General features: G+C 41.8%; 9 non-coding genes across 9 annotated transcripts; all 9 read left to right on the forward strand.

Moving 5' to 3' along the window:
* Positions 1–7,322: 7,322 nt before the first annotated feature.
* On the forward strand, positions 7,323–7,411 carry trnay-gua (transfer RNA tyrosine (anticodon GUA)). The gene is given in 2 exon segments: positions 7,323–7,359; positions 7,376–7,411. It is a non-coding gene; the product is annotated as a tRNA-Tyr (tRNA).
* A 235-nt stretch (positions 7,412–7,646) lies between these two features.
* On the forward strand, positions 7,647–7,719 carry trnak-uuu (transfer RNA lysine (anticodon UUU)). Its single transcript has one exon. It is a non-coding gene; the product is annotated as a tRNA-Lys (tRNA).
* Positions 7,720–10,685: 2,966 nt separating this feature from the next.
* Positions 10,686–10,774, forward strand: trnay-gua (transfer RNA tyrosine (anticodon GUA)). Its single transcript is given in 2 exon segments — positions 10,686–10,722; positions 10,739–10,774. It is a non-coding gene; the product is annotated as a tRNA-Tyr (tRNA).
* Positions 10,775–11,009: 235 nt separating this feature from the next.
* On the forward strand, positions 11,010–11,082 carry trnak-uuu (transfer RNA lysine (anticodon UUU)). Its single transcript has one exon. It is a non-coding gene; the product is annotated as a tRNA-Lys (tRNA).
* Positions 11,083–14,810: 3,728 nt separating this feature from the next.
* On the forward strand, positions 14,811–14,883 carry trnak-uuu (transfer RNA lysine (anticodon UUU)). The gene has a single exon. It is a non-coding gene; the product is annotated as a tRNA-Lys (tRNA).
* Positions 14,884–18,425: 3,542 nt separating this feature from the next.
* trnay-gua (transfer RNA tyrosine (anticodon GUA)) lies at positions 18,426–18,514 on the forward strand. The gene is given in 2 exon segments: positions 18,426–18,462; positions 18,479–18,514. It is a non-coding gene; the product is annotated as a tRNA-Tyr (tRNA).
* Positions 18,515–18,749: 235 nt separating this feature from the next.
* trnak-uuu (transfer RNA lysine (anticodon UUU)) lies at positions 18,750–18,822 on the forward strand. The gene has a single exon. It is a non-coding gene; the product is annotated as a tRNA-Lys (tRNA).
* Positions 18,823–22,238: 3,416 nt separating this feature from the next.
* Positions 22,239–22,327, forward strand: trnay-gua (transfer RNA tyrosine (anticodon GUA)). The gene is given in 2 exon segments: positions 22,239–22,275; positions 22,292–22,327. It is a non-coding gene; the product is annotated as a tRNA-Tyr (tRNA).
* Positions 22,328–22,562: 235 nt separating this feature from the next.
* Positions 22,563–22,635, forward strand: trnak-uuu (transfer RNA lysine (anticodon UUU)). Its single transcript has one exon. It is a non-coding gene; the product is annotated as a tRNA-Lys (tRNA).
* Positions 22,636–23,296: the final 661 nt, after the last annotated feature.

The raw sequence follows: 23,296 nt of genomic DNA on the forward strand, positions 1-23,296 counted from the left end.
ACAAACCACAATACCAGCCCAGATACACCACTCTACAACAAATATGATTCCACTGGACAGCCCCATAATAGACACAAGTAATATTGACGCAGATCAGGATAATACTGATGGAACAGATTCACAATTCGAAAACAATGATAGCCTCAATACAACACCACCTCATGAAAATACACGATATACGGTTCATAGACACCCAAACACAGAGAGAAAACTAACAGATTGGCATTTAACTACAACAAAACCGATAGTAATCATAGGGGATTCCAATTTGGATACCATAGGGCAACATAATAATTCACATATACAAATCGATAGCTACCCAGGAGCCAAATTTATACATGCTTCCAGTATTCTAGAACGCACAGCCCTCAATAAGGAAGTACAACATCTAATCCTTTCATTTGGAATCAATAACAGGGACCAAAAAGTAAAAGAAACCGCAATTAAGCAATTACAGAAAATGGTTCGAACAGCAGAAATAAAATTTCCTCGGGCACAGATACATATCCCTATGATCAACTTTTCAACTCATCTGGAGGAACATACACAAAACAACATTAGAGAAATAAACTCATACATAATGAACAATTACAATAATATCACGTCAATAGACCCAACAACATATAGAACTCTCTCCGATGACATCCACTGGACTACCCAAACAGCACAAACAATCCTATACCACTGGATAAGGCATTTAAACTTATAAATCCTGTGAGCACAAACATTTCAGTGAACAGGAACACTACAGAATTAATACAACAGGACACACCTAACATATTGAACTTATCCAGAATATTCAGATTAAATATGGAACAGAGGAATCTCTTAAACAAAGGGCTTTCCTTTGTCCCGACCCCCGACCTTATTTTTTCTACACAGCTTAAAGCAGACATACAAACATATCATCGTAGATTAAAATTAGCAGATTTCTTTAAGGATACACAACATTCACCTAGACCTTTTATTCCCAAATCAACTTGGGAACCAAAAAATAATCAAATGCATCCACATATAAGACAACTAATAACAACAGACCAAAATTACAGCTACAATATACAATACAATCAAGATAACCGCTTGGATAACCTAACACAGGGGGAAAGGAGAGCTTTACAACAATTACAAAAAAATAAGAACATTATTATAAAACCAGCGGATAAAGGGGGCAGAATAGTAATTATGGACAAAACACAATATCTAACAGAAGCATATAGACAACTAGACAATACAGAACATTATCAACAATTAACAGAACCCATTTACTTACAAAATCAAATATACATACGGGACATATTACAGACCCTTAGACATACACAATACATCAATAACAAACAGGAACAATATTTAAGAGGGACCAATGCACCCAGACCAAGACAATTTTATCTACTTCCAAAAATTCACAAACACCCTTCCACATGGACCATTCCCTATCAAATCCCCACTGGTAGACCCATAGTATCAGATTGTAACAGCGAAACATACCACATTGCGGAATACATTGACCATTTCCTTAACCCCATCTCGCAAAAACACCCCAGTTATATAAAAGACACCTATGACTTCATCAACAAAATAAAATGCATAATAGTACCACATGATGCCTGGCTCTTCTCCATTGATGTCACAAATCTCTACACTAACATAGATACAATAACAGGTTTAAACACAGTCTCAAAATGGTTCAAACTTTATCCAGACATCAACAGACCAGACAACCAAATCCTACAATTATTACAAATTAGCCTAGAAAGAAATGACTTTGAATTCAATAACAAACACTTTTTACAAATAAAGGGCACAGCTATGGGAAAAAGGTTTGCACCAGCATATGCTAATATCTATATGGCTGACTGGGAACAGACGATACTAGAACAATGTACACTGCTACCTACCCACTACTACAGATTTTTAGATGACATTTGGGGAATCTGGCCCCATCCTTTAACAGAATTCAACACTTTTATACAGAAACTCAATCACCATCACCCTCACATTAAAGTAACGAGCACCATTCACAAGACCGAAATTAATTTTCTGGACACTTGCACTTATAAAGGTCCACAATTTTTGAGCACCAACACTTTAGACACAAAAGTTTTTTTTAAAGAAACCGATACACATACACTACTACATAGACACAGTTTCCATCCAAAGCACACCTTTAAAGGTCTTATCAAATCACAGTTATTAAGATTTCACCGCATCTGCACAGAAGACACAGAATTTAAGAAGGCCACCAATACACTATTTACAGCACTCTACAAGAGAGGGTACAGTAGAACCTTCCTCAGGAACATTAAAAAAACATTTTTGCAACCTAAAATTAAAGACAATAAAACTATTATACCTCTAATCACTACTTATTCCCAATATACAGTTCAAATCAACAACTCCATTAAACTAAACTTTCAAAAACAACAATCCAGACACCAGATACTCCCAAATCACAAAATAATATCTGCATATCGGAAAAACAAAAGTCTACATAACCTACTAGTCCATAGTAAATGCCAAAACACCAACCGAAAACCCAAGTCTAAACCAACCTACTTCCGTCAGCTGGCCTATGTCACCAATACAAGCAATAAAACTACATTCAAGTTACAGTCAGGCATCACACATAAAACAAAAAATGCAATATACCTCATTCAATGTAAAACTTGCAATTTAAAATACATCGGAGAGACTAAAAACCAGATTAGTACTAGAATAGGTCAACACATTTATAATATTAACAAACAAAAGGATAGACGCACACATTTAGTGCAACACTTCATAGAACATCACACACAACAAATGACAGTTACAGGTCTAGAAACTAATCATAATTGGAATACAATGCAACGACAAATAAGAGAGAGACACTGGATTCACAAACTAAATACAATTTACCCATTAGGACTCAATGAAAGATTTAAAACAAACACAAAAAAATCCCAGTAGTTGCCCTCAGACCTACCCACATTTAACTTCCTACACCCCAAAAAATTAAACTTCAATTTCAAGCAATTCGTTCAGCTCAATCACAACCCCCAATTTTACAAGTCAAAAAATAAATAATAAGTCGAATCCCAAACTTACTCCTTAACCCTAAATACAAAACTACAACCTACCCTCTACCCCTTAATGTAGTCCCAAAATGTAATCTAAAACTTAAAAACTTAGCCCCAAAACCCAACCCTAACCTAACCTCAGACCCAACCCCAAAAACCCAACAAGGCCATCAAACTTAATCTCCAACCCAAATTTTAGACCCAATCCCTAAACTTTATCACCTAATTCAATCTCACAATTTAATTAGGCCCTCAAACTTAACCCCGAAATTTAACTCCTAAAACTCAACCACAAAAATACAATTAGACTAATTAAACTCAACACCTAACCTTAACTTAAGACTCAAACCCCAAACTTAACCCTTAAACTCAACCCTAAAATACAATTACCCCACAATTTAACTAGGCACTCAAACCTACCCCTAAACCCAATCCCTAAACCTAACCCTTAAACTCAACCCCTAACCCTAACCCCAACCCTAACCCCAACCCTAACCCCAACCCTAACCCTAAATTTAACCCCTAAATTTAACCTCAAATATGAATAACCCATAATTTAATTAGGCCTTCAAGCTTAAACCTACCCCTGAACCTAAACCCTAAACCTATCCCTTAAACTTAACCCTTAAACTCAACCCTAAAATAACCCCAACCCTAACCCTATCCCTTAAACTTAACCCTTAAACTCAACCCTAAAATAACCCCAACCCTAACCCTAAAATATAATTAGCCCACAATTTAACTAGGCACTCAAACCAACCTCTAAACCCAATCCCTAAACCTAACCATTATTCAAATGTAACCCTCAATCCTATCCCCAATAATCAATTTCACAACTTATCCTTAAATTTATTCCCCATAACTTATTCCCCCAAAACAAAACCCAGACTCCCTTAAAAACCTAGGTAATAGACTTCCAGATTCCATAATTAAATTTTAATCCCAATTCCAAACATTCCCCTTACTTTTAAGACATATTCTTGTACATACAAACTTCACATCATTCAATTACACCACATCTCATCCCACTGAATTACCTTAACAAAACAGACTATAGAACGAATACTTTCGGATGCATCTTTTAAGGACACAACAATAGCCTCAACACCTGTGAGTGCCAGTGCACTTGAGGATGTCAGAGGAACCAAAGGTTTGATTCACCTGACAACCTCAATAACCTATTTTTTTAAACCTAACCCTAACCCTAACCCTACCCCTAACCCTAACCCCTAACCCCTAACCCCTAACCCTAACCCCTAACCCCTAACCCTAACCCTAACCCCTAACCCTAACCCTAACCCCTAACCCTAACCCGTTTCACCCTGAGGCCAGTTTTCTAAACCTGTGCTGTGTTGAGACCTTGTTGACCGAGTGCCATGATGGTGAAAAGCCTGGACGGCCTTCCTGGTGACAATGAGATACACAGTTGCGTCTAGGCAAGGTGTTCCCTGCTTCCATCGGCAAATATCCAGCCTGGGCAAATATTGTCTTCCGGAGGCAAGTCAAGCCAGGAACTCTGAGAGATGTTTCCATCCCCAATGTGCCACTTGTAAGAACTGTGTAAAAAGCGACAGAGAACGTGATCAGCAAAGAAACACAATTCTCCTGAGAACGACAATCATCGTGCCGATCGTAATCTCAGTGCATACCTGGATGCCCAACAAGCCAAGCCAGTGGTTCCCAAGCGTTGTAATGCCACGGCACACTTTGCTGAGACCAAAAACCTTCGCGGCGCACCAACATGAAAAAAAAAAAAAGGATTTACTAGGTATTGTCTCACCTGAATGGCAACAGGCTGCTAAAACTATTATCACACGCACATTGCATGTTAAAGTATGTCAGTAAGGGAGTAATTAAAAGGGCAAATGTGTGAAGTGCAAGGAGTGGCCTTTAGTGGTTAGGTAAAAAAGTACACAGACAAACTAAATAATCCCTTGATACAAATCATTTATTTAGTGCAGACAGACCAAGACCAGACACAATAAACTATTCGCAGTAAATATACATTCACAGCAAAATAGGTTCAGTTCACAATATCCTATAACAAGCTGTATTTAACGAAGTGGTTAAACGTTACAAAGGGCATTACAATTGTTGAAAAACAATAGCACACGGATCAAACATGCTATCCCCGCCGTTTTATTCGATTTGATTAGACGTTTCGCGACCGAAATGTTTTGTGTGCAGACTGAACGCACACCTGAGCCGAGCACGATCACAATACATATCCACAGTTAATCTAAGCAGTATCATATTGTAACCGTTTCGGTCTGTTATCAACCCATCCGGATCCAAAACCAGGAGTCAGACACCCTTTTCGGTGGACACGCTGTTGACTTCTCACAAGCACCATCTGCCTTCACAAAGGCAGCGCTAGCAGTGGAAAGAATGAAGAACTGCAGGAGAAACGCCGGGGCTATTTAGAGCCCGATTATTCAACACAGAGGGGGGAAACCAAAGCCAAATGAGACTTAGAGGAACAGGAGACATCCAACAACAGTGTAAAGATAAAAAGGAATTCACCATCTGTCCCTTTAATTAATTGCCTTGCAGTTCCACTGTGTAGCGTTATGTTGGGTGTATTTTGATAAGAGCATTTGGGCTCTGAGCTGAAGCACTGATCTAAAGAAGACCTCTCCACCCCCAAAGTTATCAGATTTCCTTTGCTCATCAGCTTGGAACTGGTTTGCATCAAAGTGACAGTTTTGGGGAGGATGGCACCGAGAAGAGGCCAAATAGGTTGAATCCTGCTATGAGATGTCTGGAGAAAGGGGCCTGTAGGTGATAAAAACTCTTTGAAGTGGACGAGAGCCGAAATCCCGACATAGAGCTACGAACCCGGGCCAACCGGCATTTCCAAAAGATGGCATGGATTGACATCAGTCATAAATCAAGCCCCCCTCCATTAGGACACTGGGGGCTGAAACCGAAATCCAATCTCAAGAACTCAAGAACCAATCACCTATTGATCTGACAGACTATAAGGAACAGTGCACAGTCTCTCTCTCTCTCTCTCTCTTTCTCTCTCACCTGAACCAGTAACTCGCTGCCACAGCTCAAGCTGTAGCTCTGTTGCCCGAACCGGAACCAGAAACCAACCAAGTCTTTGCCGGCAACAGAAGAGTTAAACTGGGAGAAGGAGATTGAGCCGTACGAAGAATTCTATTCAAGGACTTTATTAAAGAAAGAACTTTACAGACTGTGCATGTCCGCCTGTGCCCACCTGATCAGTGGAGTTTTACAGCTGGACAATTGAGTAAGTCGAATGTATATGAAAGTGTTCAGTCATTTAAATAGCTATTTGAGTCTTAAGAAACTTGACCCTTGGAACAAACAGGGCCCTGCTTTCCTCAAAGACTTTGTCTTCAAGTAACTACGGTGGAACCCTGCTTACAAAGAAGATTTTGTGCACAACCTTGGAGCCTTCAAACCAGTGGAAAATCTGTTTGGAAAAGACTCTAATTTCGCGAAACCCCAAAATCCAGGTGCATCGACTGAGTGGAAGTTCTTGGACAAAGCCGAACCGCACTGCCTTTGTTCCAAACCACACGGACCATGTGCCGTGTGCTGTGATCTGAGCCCGAAGACAGAGAGGCCTCTCTGCGACGTAGTTCAGATAAGTTTAACAGTTTGGAGTTCATGATTCATGACATTTGAGAAATCAATTAGAAATGTTATTCTGTGATTCATAACCCTAGAATGTGTAATATCATTTAGTTTTCTTAAATATAAATGTGTGTTACATTAAACTGTTTTGTTGATAATTTTAGAAATAAAATCTGTCAACCCCGAGAAATATCTTCTCATTCCTGTTTAACTGTTTAGTCTGAAATTGACACAAGTCAATAGACGTTAGATTATTGGTGGCCCTGCCTATCCTTGATCATTGAATAATAATCAGTTAAGGGAAATTGTGGTAACAAGTAATGATAGGATCTTTCTCGGCACCTAAACGTAAATGAGACTGATATATATATATAACGAGAAGTTACCTGACATAAATACTAACCTGCGTAGTTATTTAATGTCTGACTAACAATACTAAGGAGAGACTCACCTTCGTCTTACTAACCGGTATTGTAGTTAATGTGTTTATAACCTTTTTTGTTTAACGATTTGTGTGTTATCAAATGCGATCCCATGGTCTTTGATTTGGTCACGGAAGTGATTTGTCTTTGATTTGTTGAAAACCACTGAGCCAAGCCACGGTGCTTTTTGGCTTTGCACTGCCACTGAGACTGCCAGGCGAAGACGGTGAGAAGCTTTCCTTCGATAGCTCAGTTGGTAGAGCGGAGGACTGTAGGTTTCACGCAGCGGGCATCCTTAGGTCGCTGGTTCAATTCCGGCTCGAAGGAAGGTGTGATTATGGTTTGACATCGGTTTTGGACGAGCTCCCAAATGTCAAGCCATTGGAATTGCATGAGGACAAGGAGAAAACCCCGGAAATTCGGATTTGTTGTGGAGAACTCGCATTGCCCAAACATCTCATATGCATGTGACCCTTGTCACCCTGAGCCCAGTTTTCTAAACCGGCCAGAAAGCGGTCTGGAACAATCATGAAGCCAACACATTGTGAAGCACTTCACTGAAGCCCGGGTAGCTCAGCCGGTAGAGCATCAGACTTTTAATCTGAGGGTCCAGGGTTCGAGTCCCTGTTCGGGCGCCTTGTTGACCAAGGGCCATGATGGTGAAAAGCCTGGATGGCCTTCCAGGTGACAATAAAATATGCAGTTGCGTCTAGGCAAGGTGTCTGGTCCTCTTTGCTTCTTTCGGCAAATATCCAGCCTGGGCAAGTGTTGTCTTCCAGAGGCAAGTCAAGCCAGGAACTCTGAGAGATGTTTTTGCCGTTGACGACGTGTCACTTTAGAACAGCACAACATGCATCTCTACTTGACTTGGCACAATCTGTGAGGGTTGGACCAACACAACGTGTCCACACATTTGCAGGCGTCTTGAAATACTTGGAATGACCTGTGGCCCCATGCCATGCAGAAGTCCACAGCTATGCGTGTCAGCATGCTCTGCTCCTCATCCCCAATGTGCCACTTGTAAGAACTGTGTAAAAAGCGACAGAGACCAAAAACCTTCGCGGCGCACCAACATGAAAAAAAAAAAAAAGGATTTACTAGGTATTGTCTCACCTGAATGGCAACAGGCTGCTAAAACTATTATCACACGCACATTGCATGTTAAAGTATGTCAGTAAGGGAGTAATTAAAAGGGCAAATGTGTGAAGTGCAAGGAGTGGCCTTTAGTGGTTAGGTAAAAAAGTACACAGACAAACTAAATAATCCCTTGATACAAATGATTTATTTAGTGCAGACAGACCAAGACCAGACACAATAAACTATTCGCAGTAAATATAAATTCACAGCAAAATAGGTTCAGTTCACAATATCCTATAACAAGCTGTATTTAACGAAGTGGTTAAACGTTACAAAGGGCATTACAATTGTTGAAAAACAATAGCACACGGATCAAACATGCTATCCCCGCCGTTTTATTCGATTTGATTAGACGTTTCGCGACCGAAATGTTTTGTGTGCAGACTGAACGCACACCTGAGCCGAGCACGATCACAATACATATCCACAGTTAATCTAAGCAGTATCATATTGTAACCGTTTCGGTCTGTTATCAACCCATCCGGATCCAAAACCAGGAGTCAGACACCCTTTTCGGTGGACACGCTGTTGACTTCTCACAAGCACCATCTGCCTTCACAAAGGCAGCGCTAGCAGTGGAAAGAACGAAGAACTGCAGGAGAAACGCCGGGGCTATTTAGAGCCCGATTATTCAACACAGAGGGGGGAAACCAAAGCCAAATGAGACTTAGAGGAACAGGAGACATCCAACAACAGTGTAAAGATAAAAAGGAATTCACCATCTGTCCCTTTAATCAATTGCCTTGCAGTTCCACTGTGTAGCGTTATGTTGGGTGTATTTTGATAAGAGCATTTGGGCTCTGAGCTGAAGCACTGATCTAAAGAAGACCTCTCCACCCCCAAAGTTATCAGATTTCCTTTGCTCATCAGCTTGGAACTGGTTTGCATCAAAGTGACAGTTTTGGGGAGGATGGCACCGAGAAGAGGCCAAATAGGTTGAATCCTGCTATGAGATGTCTGGAGAAAGGGGCCTGTAGGTGATAAAAACTCTTTGAAGTGGACGAGAGCCGAAATCCCGACATAGGGCTACGAACCCGGGCCAACCGGCATTTCCAAAAGATGGCATGGATTGACATCAGTCATAAATCAAGCCCCCCTCCAATAGGACACTGGGGGCTGAAACCGAAATCCAATCTCAAGAACTCAAGAACCAATCACCTATTGATCTGACAGACTATAAGGAACAGTGCACAGTCTATCTCTCTCTCTCTCTCTCTTTCTCTCTCACCTGAACCAGTAACTCGCTGCCACAGCTCAAGCTGTAGCTCTGTTCCCCGAACCGGAACCAGAAACCAACCAAGTCTTTGCCGGCAACAGAAGAGTTAAACTGGGAGAAGGAGATTGAGCCGTACGAAGAATTCTATTAAAGGACTTTATGAAAGAAAGAACTTTACAGACTGTGCATGTCCGCCTGTGCCCACCTGATCAGTGGAGTTTTACAGCTGGACAATTGAGTAAGTCGAATGTATATGAAAGTGTTCAGTCATTTAAATAGCTATTTGAGTCTTAAGAAACTTGACCCTTGGAACAAACAGGGCCCTGCTTTCCTCAAAGACTTTGTCTTCAAGTAACTACGGTGGAACCCTGCTTACAAAGAAGATTTTGTGCACAACCTTGGAGCCTTCAAACCAGTGGAAAATCTGTTTGGAAAAGACTCTAATTTCGCGAAACCCCAAAATCCAGGTGCATCGACTGAGTGGAAGTTCTTGGACAAAGCCGAACCGCACTGCCTTTGTTCCAAACCACACGGACCATGTGCCGTGTGCTGTGATCTGAGCCCGAAGACAGAGAGGCCTCTCTGCGACGTAGTTCAGATAAGTTTAACAGTTTGGAGTTCATGATTCATGACATTTGAGAAATCAATTAGAAATGTTATTCTGTGATTCATAACCCTAGAATGTGTAATATCATTTAGTTTTCTTAAATATAAATGTGTGTTACATTAAACTGTTTTGTTGATAATTTTAGAAATAAAATCTGTCAACCCCGAGAAATATCTTCTCATTCCTGTTTAACTGTTTAGTCTGAAATTGACACAAGTCAATAGACGTTAGATTATTGGTGGCCCTGCCTATCCTTGATCATTGAATAATAATCAGTTAAGGGAAATTGTGGTAACAAGTAATGATAGGATCTTTCTCGGCACCTAAACGTAAATGAGACTGATATATATATATAACGAGAAGTTACCTGACATAAATACTAACCTGCGTAGTTATTTAATGTCTGACTAACAATACTAAGGAGAGACTCACCTTCGTCTTACTAACCGGTATTGTAGTTAATGTGTTTATAACCTTTTTTGTTTAACGATTTGTGTGTTATCAAATGCGATCCCATGGTCTTTGATTTGGTCACGGAAGTGATTTGTCTTTGATTTGTTGAAAACCACTGAGCCAAGCCACGGTGCTTTTTGGCTTTGCACTGCCACTGAGACTGCCAGGCGAAGACGGTGAGAAGCTTACCTTCGATAGCTCAGTTGGTAGAGCGGAGGACTGTAGGTTTCACGCAGCGGGCATCCTTAGGTCGCTGGTTCAATTCCGGCTCGAAGGAAGGTGTGATTATGGTTTGACATCGGTTTTGGACGAGCTCCCAAATGTCAAGCCATTGGAATTGCATGAGGACAAGGAGAAAACCCCGGAAATTCGGATTTGTTGTGGAGAACTCGCATTGCCCAAACATCTCATATGCATGTGACCCTTGTCACCCTGAGCCCAGTTTTCTAAACCGGCCAGAAAGCGGTCTGGAACAATCATGAAGCCAACACATTGTGAAGCACTTCACTGAAGCCCGGGTAGCTCAGCCGGTAGAGCATCAGACTTTTAATCTGAGGGTCCAGGGTTCGAGTCCCTGTTCGGGCGCCTTGTTGACCAAGGGCCATGATGGTGAAAAGCCTGGATGGCCTTCCAGGTGACAATAAAATATGCAGTTGCGTCTAGGCAAGGTGTCTGGTCCTCTTTGCTTCTTTCGGCAAATATCCAGCCTGGGCAAGTGTTGTCTTCCAGAGGCAAGTCAAGCCAGGAACTCTGAGAGATGTTTTTGCCGTTGACGACGTGTCACTTTAGAACAGCACAACATGCATCTCTACTTGACTTGGCACAATCTGTGAGGGTTGGACCAACACAACGTGTCCACACATTTGCAGGCGTCTTGAAATACTTGGAATGACCTGTGGCCCCATGCCATGCAGAAGTCCACAGCTATGCGTGTCAGCATGCTCTGCTCCTCATCCCCAATGTGCCACTTGTAAGAACTGTGTAAAAAGCGACAGAGACCAAAAACCTTCGCGGCGCACCAACATGAAAAAAAAAAAAAAGGATTTACTAGGTATTGTCTCACCTGAATGGCAACAGGCTGCTAAAACTATTATCACACGCACATTGCATGTTAAAGTATGTCAGTAAGGGAGTAATTAAAAGGGCAAATGTGTGAAGTGCAAGGAGTGGCCTTTAGTGGTTAGGTAAAAAAGTACACAGACAAACTAAATAATCCCTTGATACAAATGATTTATTTAGTGCAGACAGACCAAGACCAGACACAATAAACTATTCGCAGTAAATATAAATTCACAGCAAAATAGGTTCAGTTCACAATATCCTATAACAAGCTGTATTTAACGAAGTGGTTAAACGTTACAAAGGGCATTACAATTGTTGAAAAACAATAGCACACGGATCAAACATGCTATCCCCGCCGTTTTATTCGATTTGATTAGACGTTTCGCGACCGAAATGTTTTGTGTGCAGACTGAACGCACACCTGAGCCGAGCACGATCACAATACATATCCACAGTTAATCTAAGCAGTATCATATTGTAACCGTTTCGGTCTGTTATCAACCCATCCGGATCCAAAACCAGGAGTCAGACACCCTTTTCGGTGGACACGCTGTTGACTTCTCACAAGCACCATCTGCCTTCACAAAGGCAGCGCTAGCAGTGGAAAGAACGAAGAACTGCAGGAGAAACGCCGGGGCTATTTAGAGCCCGATTATTCAACACAGAGGGGGGAAACCAAAGCCAAATGAGACTTAGAGGAACAGGAGACATCCAACAACAGTGTAAAGATAAAAAGGAATTCACCATCTGTCCCTTTAATCAATTGCCTTGCAGTTCCACTGTGTAGCGTTATGTTGGGTGTATTTTGATAAGAGCATTTGGGCTCTGAGCTGAAGCACTGATCTAAAGAAGACCTCTCCACCCCCAAAGTTATCAGATTTCCTTTGCTCATCAGCTTGGAACTGGTTTGCATCAAAGTGACAGTTTTGGGGAGGATGGCACCGAGAAGAGGCCAAATAGGTTGAATCCTGCTATGAGATGTCTGGAGAAAGGGGCCTGTAGGTGATAAAAACTCTTTGAAGTGGACGAGAGCCGAAATCCCGACATAGGGCTACGAACCCGGGCCAACCGGCATTTCCAAAAGATGGCATGGATTGACATCAGTCATAAATCAAGCCCCCCTCCAATAGGACACTGGGGGCTGAAACCGAAATCCAATCTCAAGAACTCAAGAACCAATCACCTATTGATCTGACAGACTATAAGGAACAGTGCACAGTCTATCTCTCTCTCTCTCTCTCTTTCTCTCTCACCTGAACCAGTAACTCGCTGCCACAGCTCAAGCTGTAGCTCTGTTCCCCGAACCGGAACCAGAAACCAACCAAGTCTTTGCCGGCAACAGAAGAGTTAAACTGGGAGAAGGAGATTGAGCCGTACGAAGAATTCTATTAAAGGACTTTATGAAAGAAAGAACTTTACAGACTGTGCATGTCCGCCTGTGCCCACCTGATCAGTGGAGTTTTACAGCTGGACAATTGAGTAAGTCGAATGTATATGAAAGTGTTCAGTCATTTAAATAGCTATTTGAGTCTTAAGAAACTTGACCCTTGGAACAAACAGGGCCCTGCTTTCCTCAAAGACTTTGTCTTCAAGTAACTACGGTGGAACCCTGCTTACAAAGAAGATTTTGTGCACAACCTTGGAGCCTTCAAACCAGTGGAAAATCTGTTTGGAAAAGACTCTAATTTCGCGAAACCCCAACTTCCAGGTGCATCGACTGAGTGGAAGTTCTTGGACAAAGCCGAACCGCACTGCCTTTGTTCCAAACTACACGGACCATGTGCCGTGTGCTGTGATCTGAGCCCGAAGACAGAGAGGCCTCTCTGCGACGAAGTTCAGATAAGTTTAACAGTTTGGAGTTCATGATTCATGACATTTGAGAAATCAATTAGAAATGTTATTCTGTGATTCATAACTCTAGAATGTGTAATATCATTTAGTTTTCTTAAATATAAATGTGTGTTACATTAAACTGTTTTGTTGATAATTTTAGAAATAAAATCTGTCAACCCCGAGAAATATCTTCTCATTCCTGTTTAACTGTTTAGTCTGAAATTGACACAAGTCAATAGACGTTAGATTATTGGTGGCCCTGCCTATCCTTGATCATTGAATAATAATCAGTTAAGGGAAATTGTGGTAACAAGTAATGATAGGATCTTTCTCGGCACCTAAACGTAAATGAGACTGATATATATATATAACGAGAAGTTACCTGACATAAATACTAACCTGCGTAGTTATTTAATGTCTGACTAACAATACTAAGGAGAGACTCACCTTCGTCTTACTAACCGGTATTGTAGTTAATGTGTTTATAACCTTTTTTGTTTAACGATTTGTGTGTTATCATATGCGATCCCATGGTCTTTGATTTGGTCACGGAAGTGATTTGTCTTTGATTTGTTGATCTAGAGTTGAATTTTAATTAGCTTTTCCCTTTTGTATAATTAGTGTAGTGCTACATTTAGTCTTTGTTTTTGAATAAATTTAACAATTTATATCTTTGGAATTGGTGTCTGTGTCCAATTATTACAGAAATTGAGTTCTACAAGATTCCAGGATTCGTGATAAGGTGATACTATAAATTCACTTCTTAAATTGAAATTTATAAGTGTACCTTACGATACAACTGATAGCACTGCAACTCAGTGTAGGTGTGCGTTCAGTCCGGCAAACACAACACTTCAGTTATGAAAAGCTTTCTACAGGTGATGTATAAATGTAATATTTTCACACATTTGAATAAGTTTGATTTGATACAAGATTTATGAAGTTGACCAAACAAAATGACATAATATTTTTCAGGGGATAAAAATCTCACGACACAATTGGGTAGTCCTTACTGCACACGGGTTGAAAACCACTGAGCCAAGCCACGGTGCTTTTTGGCTTTGCACTGCCACTGAGACTGCCAGGCGAAGACGGTGAGTAGCTAACCTTCGATAGCTCGGGGGACTGTAGGTTTCAGGCAGCGGGCATCCTTAGGTCGCTGGTTCAATTCCGGCTCGAAGGAAGGTGTGATTATGGTTTGACATCGGTTTTGGACGAGCTCCCAAAGGTCAAGCCATTGGAATTGCATGAGTACAAGGAGAAAACACAGGAAATTCGGATTTGTTGTGGAGAACTCGCATTGCCCAAACATCTCATATGCATGTGACCTTTGTCACCCTGAGCCCAGTTTTCTAAACTGGCCAGAAAGCGGTCTGGAAAAATCATGAAGCCAACACATTGTGATGCACTTCACTGAAGCCCAGGTAGCTCAGCTGTTAGAGCATCAGACTTTTAATCTGAGGGTCCAGGGTTCAAGTCCCTGTTCGTGTGCCTTGTTGACTGAGGGCCATGATGGTGAAAAGCCTGGATGGCCTTCCAGGTGACAATATGCAGTTGCATCTAGGCAAGGTGTCTAGTCCTCTTTGCTTCTTTCAGCAAATATCCAGCCTGGGCAAGTGTTGTCTTCCAGAGGCAAGTCAAGCCAGGAACTCTGAGAGATGTTTTTGCCGTTGACGACGTGTCACTTTAGAACAGCACAACATGCATCTCTACTTGACTTGGCACAATCTGTGAGGGTTGGGCCAACACAACGTGTCCACACATTTGCAGGCGTCTTGAAATACTTGGAATGACCTGTGGCCCCATGCCATGCAGAAGTCCACAGCTATGCGTGTCAGCATGCTCTGCTCCTCATCCCCAATGTGCCACTTGTAAGAACTGTGTAAAAAGCGACAGAGAACGTGATCAGCAAAGAAACACAATTCTCCTGAGAATGACAATCATCGTGCCGATCGTAATCTCAGTGGATGCCCAACAAGCCAAGCCAGTGGTTCCCAAGCGTTGTAATGCCACGGCACACTTTGCTGAGACCAAAAACCTTCGCAGCGCACCAACATGAAAAAAAAAAAAAAGGATTTACTAGGTATTGTCTCACCTGAATGGCAACAGGCTGCTAAAACTATTATCACACGCACATTGCATGTTAAAGTATGTCAGTAAGGGAGTAATTAAAAGGGCAAATGTGTGAAGTGCAAGGAGTGGCCTTTAGTGGTTAGGTAAAAAAGTACACAGACAAACTAAATAATCCCTTGATACAAATCATTTATTTAGTGCAGACAGACCAAGACCAGACACAATAAACTATTCGCAGTAAATATAAATTCACAGCAAAATAGGTTCAGTTCACAATATCCTATAACAAGCTGTATTTAACGAAGTGGTTAAACGTTACAAAGGGCATTACAATTGTTGAAAAACAATAGCACACGGATCAAACATGCTATCCCCGCCGTTTTAATCGATTTGATTAGACGTTTCGCGACCGAAATGTTTTGTGTGCAGACTGAACGCACACCTGAGCCGAGCACGATCACAATACATATCCACAGTTAATCTAAGCAGTATCATATTGTAACCGTTTCGGTCTGTTATCAACCCATCCGGATCCAAAACCAGGAGTCAGACACCCTTTTCGGTGGACACGCTGTTGACTTCTCACAAGCACCATCTGCCTTCACAAAGGCAGCGCTAGCAGTGGAAAGAACGAAGAACTGCAGGAGAAACGCCGGGGCTATTTAGAGCCCGATTATTCAACACAGAGGGGGGAAACCAAAGCCAAATGAGACTTAGAGGAACAGGAGACATCCAACAACAGTGTAAAGATAAAAAGGAATTCACCATCTGTCCCTTTAATCAATTGCCTTGCAGTTCCACTGTGTAGCGTTATGTTGGGTGTATTTTGATAAGAGCATTTGGGCTCTGAGCTGAAGCACTGATCTAAAGAAGACCTCTCCACCCCCAAAGTTATCAGATTTCCTTTGCTCATCAGCTTGGAACTGGTTTGCATCAAAGTGACAGTTTTGGGGAGGATGGCACCGAGAAGAGGCCAAATAGGTTGAATCCTGCAATGAGATGTCTGGAGAAAGGGGCCTGTAGGTGATAAAAACTCTTTGAAGTGGACGAGAGCCGAAATCCCGACATAGAGCTACGAACCCGGGCCAACCGGCATTTCCAAAAGATGGCATGGATTGACATCAGTCATAAATCAAGCCCCCCTCCATTAGGACACTGGGGGCTGAAACCGAAATTCAATCTCAAGAACTCAAGAACCAATCACCTATAGATCTGACAGACTATAAGGAACAGTGCACAGTCTCTCTCTCTCTCTCTCTCTCTTTCTCTCTCACCTGAACCAGTAACTCGCTGCCACAGCTCAAGCTGTAGCTCTGTTGCCCGAACCGGAACCAGAAACCAACCAAGTCTTTGCCGGCAACAGAAGAGTTAAACTGGGAGAAGGAGATTGAACCGTACGAAGAATTCTATTAAAGGACTTTATTAAAGAAAGAACTTTACAGACTGTGCATGTCCGCCTGTGCCCACCTGATCAGTGGAGTTTTACAGCTGGACAATTGAGTAAGTCGAATGTATATGAAAGTGTTCAGTCATTTAAATAGCTATTTGAGTCTTAAGAAACTTGACCCTTGGAACAAACAGGGCCCTGCTTTCCTCAAAGACTTTGTCTTCAAGTAACTACGGTGGAACCCTGCTTACAAAGAAGATTTTGTGCACAACCTTGGAGCCTTCAAACCAGTGGAAAATCTGTTTGGAAAAGACTCTAATTTCGCGAAACCCCAAAATCCAGGTGCATCGACTGAGTGGAAGTTCTTGGACAAAGCCGAACCGCACTGCCTTTGTTCCAAACCACACGGACCATGTGCCGTGTGCTGTGATCTGAGCCCGAAGACAGAGAGGCCTCTCTGCGACGAAGTTCAGATAAGTTTAACAGTTTGGAGTTCATGATTCATGACATTTGAGAAATCAATTAGAAATGTTATTCTGTGATTCATAACTCTAGAATGTGTAATATCATTTAGTTTTCTTAAATATAAATGTGTGTTACATTAAACTGTTTTGTTGATAATTTTAGAAATAAAATCTGTCAACCCCGAGAAATATCTTCTCATTCCTGTTTAACTGTTTAGTCTGAAATTGACACAAGTCAATAGACGTTAGATTATTGGTGGCCCTGCCTATACTTGATCATTAAATAATAATCAGTTAAGGGAAATTGTGGTAACAAGTAATGATAGGATCTTTCTCGGCACCTAAACGTAAATGAGACTGATATATATATATAACGAGAAGTTACCTGACATAAATACTAACCTGCGTAGTTATTTAATGTCTGACTAACAATACTAACGAGAGACTCACCTTCGTCTTACTAACCGGTATTGTAGTTAATGTGTTTATAACCTTTTTTGTTAAACGATTTGTGTGTTATCATATGCGATCCCATGGTCTTTGATTTGGTCACGGAAGTGATTTGTCTTTGATTTGTTGATCTAGAGTTGAATTTTAATTAGCTTTTCCCTTTTGTATAATTAGTGTAGTGCTACATTTAGTCTTTGTTTTTGAATAAATTTAACAATTTATATCTTTGGAATTGGTGTCTGTGTCCAATTATTACAGAAATTGAGTTCTACAAGATTCCAGGATTCGTGATGAGGTGATACTATAAATTCACTTCTTAAATTGAAATTTATAAGTGTACCTTACGATACAACTGATAGCACTGCAACTCAGTGTAGGTGTGCGTTCAGTCCGGCAAACACAACACTTCAGTTATGAAAAGCTTTCTACAGGTGATGTATAAATGTAATATTTTCACACATTTGAATAAGTTTGATTTGATACAAGATTTATGAAGTTGACCAAACAAAATGACATAATATTTTTCAGGGGATAAAAATCTCACGACACAATTGGGTAGTCCTTACTGCACACGGGTTGAAAACCACTGAGCCAAGCCACGGTGCTTTTTGGCTTTGCACTGCCACTGAGACTGCCAGGCGAAGACGGTGAGAAGCTTACCTTCGATAGCTCAGTTGGTAGAGCGGAGGACTGTAGGTTTCAGGCAGCAGGCATCCTTAGGTCGCTGGTTCAATTCCGGCTCGAAGGAAGGTGTGATTATGGTTTGACATCGGTTTTGGACGAGCTCCCAAATGTCAAGCCATTGGAATTGCATGAGGACAAGGAGAAAACCCCGGAAATTCGGATTTGTTGTGGAGAACTCGCATTGCCCAAACAATTCATAAGCATGTGACCCTTGTCACCCTGAGCCCAGTTTTCTAAACCGGCCAGAAAGCGGTCTGGAACAATCATGAAGCCAACACATTGTGAAGCACTTCACTGAAGCCCGGGTAGCTCAGCCGGTAGAGCATCAGACTTTTAATCTGAGGGTCCAGGGTTTGAGTCCCTGTTCGGGCGCCTTGTTGACCAAGGGCCATGATGGTGAAAAGCCTGCATGGCCTTCCAGGTGACAATAAAATATGCAGTTGCGTCTAGGCAAGTTGTCTAGTCCTCTTTGCTTCTTTTGGCAAATATCCAGCCTGGGCAAGTGTTGTCTTCCAGAGGCAAGTCAAGCCAGGAACTCTGAGAGATGTTTTTGCCGTTGACGACGTGTCACTTTAGAACAGCACAACATGCATCTCTACTTGACTTGGCACAATCTGTGAGCGTTGGGCCAACACAACGTGTCCACACATTTGCAGGCGTCTTGAAATACTTGGAATGACCTGTGGCCCCATGCCATGCAGAAGTCCACAGCTATGCGTGTCAGCATGCTCTGCTCCTCATCCCCAATGTGCCACTTGTAAGAACTGTGTAAAAAGCGACAGAGACCAAAAACCTTCGCGGCGCACCAACATGAAAAAAAAAAAAAAGGATTTACTAGGTATTGTCTCACCTGAATGGCAACAGGCTGCTAAAACTATTATCACACGCACATTGCATTTTAAAGTATGTCAGTAAGGGAGTAATTAAAAGGGCAAATGTGTGAAGTGCAAGGAGTGGCCTTTAGTGGTTAGGTAAAAAAGTACACAGACAAACTAAATAATCCCTTGATACAAATGATTTATTTAGTGCAGACAGACCAAGACCAGACACAATAAACTATTCGCAGTAAATATACATTCACAGCAAAATAGGTTCAGTTCACAATATCCTATAACAAGCTGTATTTAACGAAGTGGTTAAACGTTACAAAGGGCATTAAAATTGTTGAAATACAATAGCACACGGATCAAACATGCTATCCCCGCCGTTTTATTCGATTTGATTAGACGTTTCGCGACCGAAATGTTTTGTGTGCAGACTGAACGCACACCTGAGCCGAGCACGATCACAATACATATCCACAGTTAATCTAAGCAGTATCATATTGTAACCGTTTCGGTCTGTTATCAACCCATCCGGATCCAAAACCAGGAGTCAGACACCCTTTTCGGTGGACACGCTGTTGACTTCTCACAAGCACCATCTGCCTTCACAAAGGCAGCGCTAGCAGTGGAAAGAACGAAGAACTGCAGGAGAAACGCCGGGGCTATTTAGAGCCCGATTATTCAACACAGAGGGGGGAAACCAAAGCCAAATGAGACTTAGAGGAACAGGAGACATCCAACAACAGTGTAAAGATAAAAAGGAATTCACCATCTGTCCCTTTAATCAATTGCCTTGCAGTTCCACTGTGTAGCGTTATGTTGGGTGTATTTTGATAAGAGCATTTGGGCTCTGAGCTGAAGCACTGATCTAAAGAAGACCTCTCCACCCCCAAAGTTATCAGATTTCCTTTGCTCATCAGCTTGGAACTGGTTTGCATCAAAGTGACAGTTTTGGGGAGGATGGCACCGAGAAGAGGCCAAATAGGTTGAATCCTGCAATGAGATGTCTGGAGAAAGGGGCCTGTAGGTGATAAAATCTCTTTGAAGTGGACGAGAGCCGAAATCCCGACATAGAGCTACGAACCCGGGCCAACCGGCATTTCCAAAAGATGGCATGGATTGACATCAGTCATAAATCAAGCCCCCCTCCATTAGGACACTGGGGGCTGAAACCGAAATCCAATCTCAAGAACTGAAGAACCAATCACCTATTGATCTGACAGACTATAAGGAACAGTGCACAGTCTCTCTCTCTCTCTCTCTCTCTTTCTCTCTCACCTGAACCAGTAACTCGCTGCCACAGCTCAAGCTGTAGCTCTGTTGCCCGAACCGGAACCAGAAACCAACCAAGTCTTTGCCGGCAACAGAAGAGTTAAACTGGGAGAAGGAGATTGAGCCGTACGAAGAATTCTATTCAAGGACTTTATTAAAGAAAGAACTTTACAGACTGTGCATGTCCGCCTGTGCCCACCTGATCAGTGGAGTTTTACAGCTGGACAATTGAGTAAGTCGAATGTATATGAAAGTGTTCAGTCATTTAAATAGCTATTTGAGTCTTAAGAAACTTGACCCTTGGAACAAACAGGGCCCTGCTTTCCTCAAAGACTTTGTCTTCAAGTAACTACGGTGGAACCCTGCTTACAAAGAAGATTTTGTGCACAACCTTGGAGCCTTCAAACCAGTGGAAAATCTGTTTGGAGAAGACTCTAATTTCGCGAAACCCCAAAATCCAGGTGCATCGACTGAGTGGAAGTTCTTGGACAAAGCCGAACCGCACTGCCTTTGTTCCAAACCACACGGACCATGTGCCGTGTGCTGTGATCTGAGCCCGAAGACAGAGAGGCCTCTCTGCGACGAAGTTCAGATAAGTTTAACAGTTTGGAGTTCATGATTCATGACATTTGAGAAATCAATTAGAAATGTTATTCTGTGATTCATAACTCTAGAATGTGTAATATCATTTAGTTTTCTTAAATATAAATGTGTGTTACATTAAACTGTTTTGTTGATAATTTTAGAAATAAAATCTGTCAACCCCGAGAAATATCTTCTCATTCCTGTTTAACTGTTTAGTCTGAAATTGACACAAGTCAATAGACGTTAGATTATTGGTGGCCCTGCCTATCCTTGATCATTGAATAATAATCAGTTAAGGGAAATTGTGGTAACAAGTAATGATAGGATCTTTCTCGTCACCTAAACGTAAATGAGACTGATATATATATATAACGAGAAGTTACCTGACATAAATACTAACCTGCGTAGTTATTTAATGTCTGACTAACAATACTAAGGAGAGACTCACCTTCGTCTTACTAACCGGTATTGTAGTTAATGTGTTTATAACCTTTTTTGTTTAACGATTTGTGTGTTATCATATGCGATCCCATGGTCTTTGATTTGGTCACGGAAGTGATTTGTCTTTGATTTGTTGATCTAGAGTTGAATTTTAATTAGCTTTTCCCTTTTGTATAATTAGTGTAGTGCTACATTTAGTTTATGTTTTTGAATAAATTTAACAATTTATATCTTTGGAATTGGTGTCTGTGTCTAATTATTACAGAAATTGAGTTCTACAAGATTCCAGGATTCGTGATAAGGTGATACTATAAATTCACTTCTTAAATTGAAATTTATAAGTGTACCTTACGATACAACTGATAGCACTGCAACTCAGTGTAGGTGTGCGTTCAGTCCGGCAAACACAACATTTCAGTTATGAAACGCTTTCTACAGGTGATGTATAAATGTAATATTTTCACACATTTGAATAAGTTTGATTTGATACAAGATTTATGAAGTTGACCAAACAAAATGACATAATATTTTTCAGGGGATAAAAATCTCACGACACAATTGGGTAGTCCTCACGGCACACGGGTTGAAAACCACTGAGCCAAGTCACGGTGCTTCTTGGCTTTGCACTGCCACTGAGACTGCCAGGCGAAGACGGTGAGAAGCTTACCTTCGATAGCTCAGTTGGTAGAGCGGAGGACTGTAGGTTTCAGGCAGCAGGCATCCTTAGGTCGCTGGTTCAATTCCGGCTCGAAGGAAGGCGTGATTATGGTTTGACATCGGTTTTGGACGAGCTCCCAAATGTCAAGCCATTGGAATTGCATGAGGACAAGGAGAAAACCCCGGAAATTCGGATTTGTTGTGGAGAACTCGCATTGCCCAAACATCTCATATGCATGTGACCCTTGTCACCCTGAGCCCAGTTTTCTAAACCGGCCAGAAAGCGGTCTGGAACAATCATGAAGCCAACACATTGTGAAGCACTTCACTGAAGCCCGGGTAGCTCAGCCGGTAGAGCATAATACTTTTAATCTGAGGGTCCAGGGTTCGAGTCCCTGTTCGGGCGCCTTGTTGACCAAGGGCCATGATGGTGAAAAGCCTGGATGGCCTTCCAGGTGACAATAAAATATGCAGTTGCGTCTAGGCAAGTTGTCTAGTCCTCTTTGCTTCTTTCGGCAAATATCCAGCCTGGGCAAGTGTTGTCTTCCAGAGGCAAGTCAAGCCAGGAACTCTGAGAGATGTTTTTGCCGTTGACGACGTGTCACTTTAGAACAGGACAACATGCATCTCTACTTGACTTGGCTCAATCTGTGAGGGTTGGGCCAACACAACCTACACAACGTGTCCACATATTTGCTGGCGTCTTGAAATACTTGGAATGACCTGTGGCCCCATGCCATGCAGAAGTCCACAGCTATGCGTGTCAGCATGCACTGCTCCTCATCCCCAATGTGCCACTTGTAAGAACTGTGTAAAAAGCGACAGAGAACGTGATCAGCAAAGAAACACAATTCTCCTGAGAACGACAATCATCGTGCCGATCGTAATCTGAGTGCATACCTGGATGCGCAACAAGCCAAGCCAGTGGTTCCCAAGCGTTGTAATGCCACGGCACACTTTGTAGAGACCAAAAACCTTCGTGGCGCACCAACATGAAAAAAAAAAGGAATTACTAGGTATTGTCTCACCTGAATGGCAACAGGCTGCTAAAACTATTATCACACCCA

This window comes from Amia ocellicauda, unplaced genomic scaffold, assembly GCF_036373705.1.
Source record: "Amia ocellicauda isolate fAmiCal2 unplaced genomic scaffold, fAmiCal2.hap1 HAP1_SCAFFOLD_26, whole genome shotgun sequence".
Lineage (NCBI taxonomy): Eukaryota > Metazoa > Chordata > Actinopteri > Amiiformes > Amiidae > Amia > Amia ocellicauda.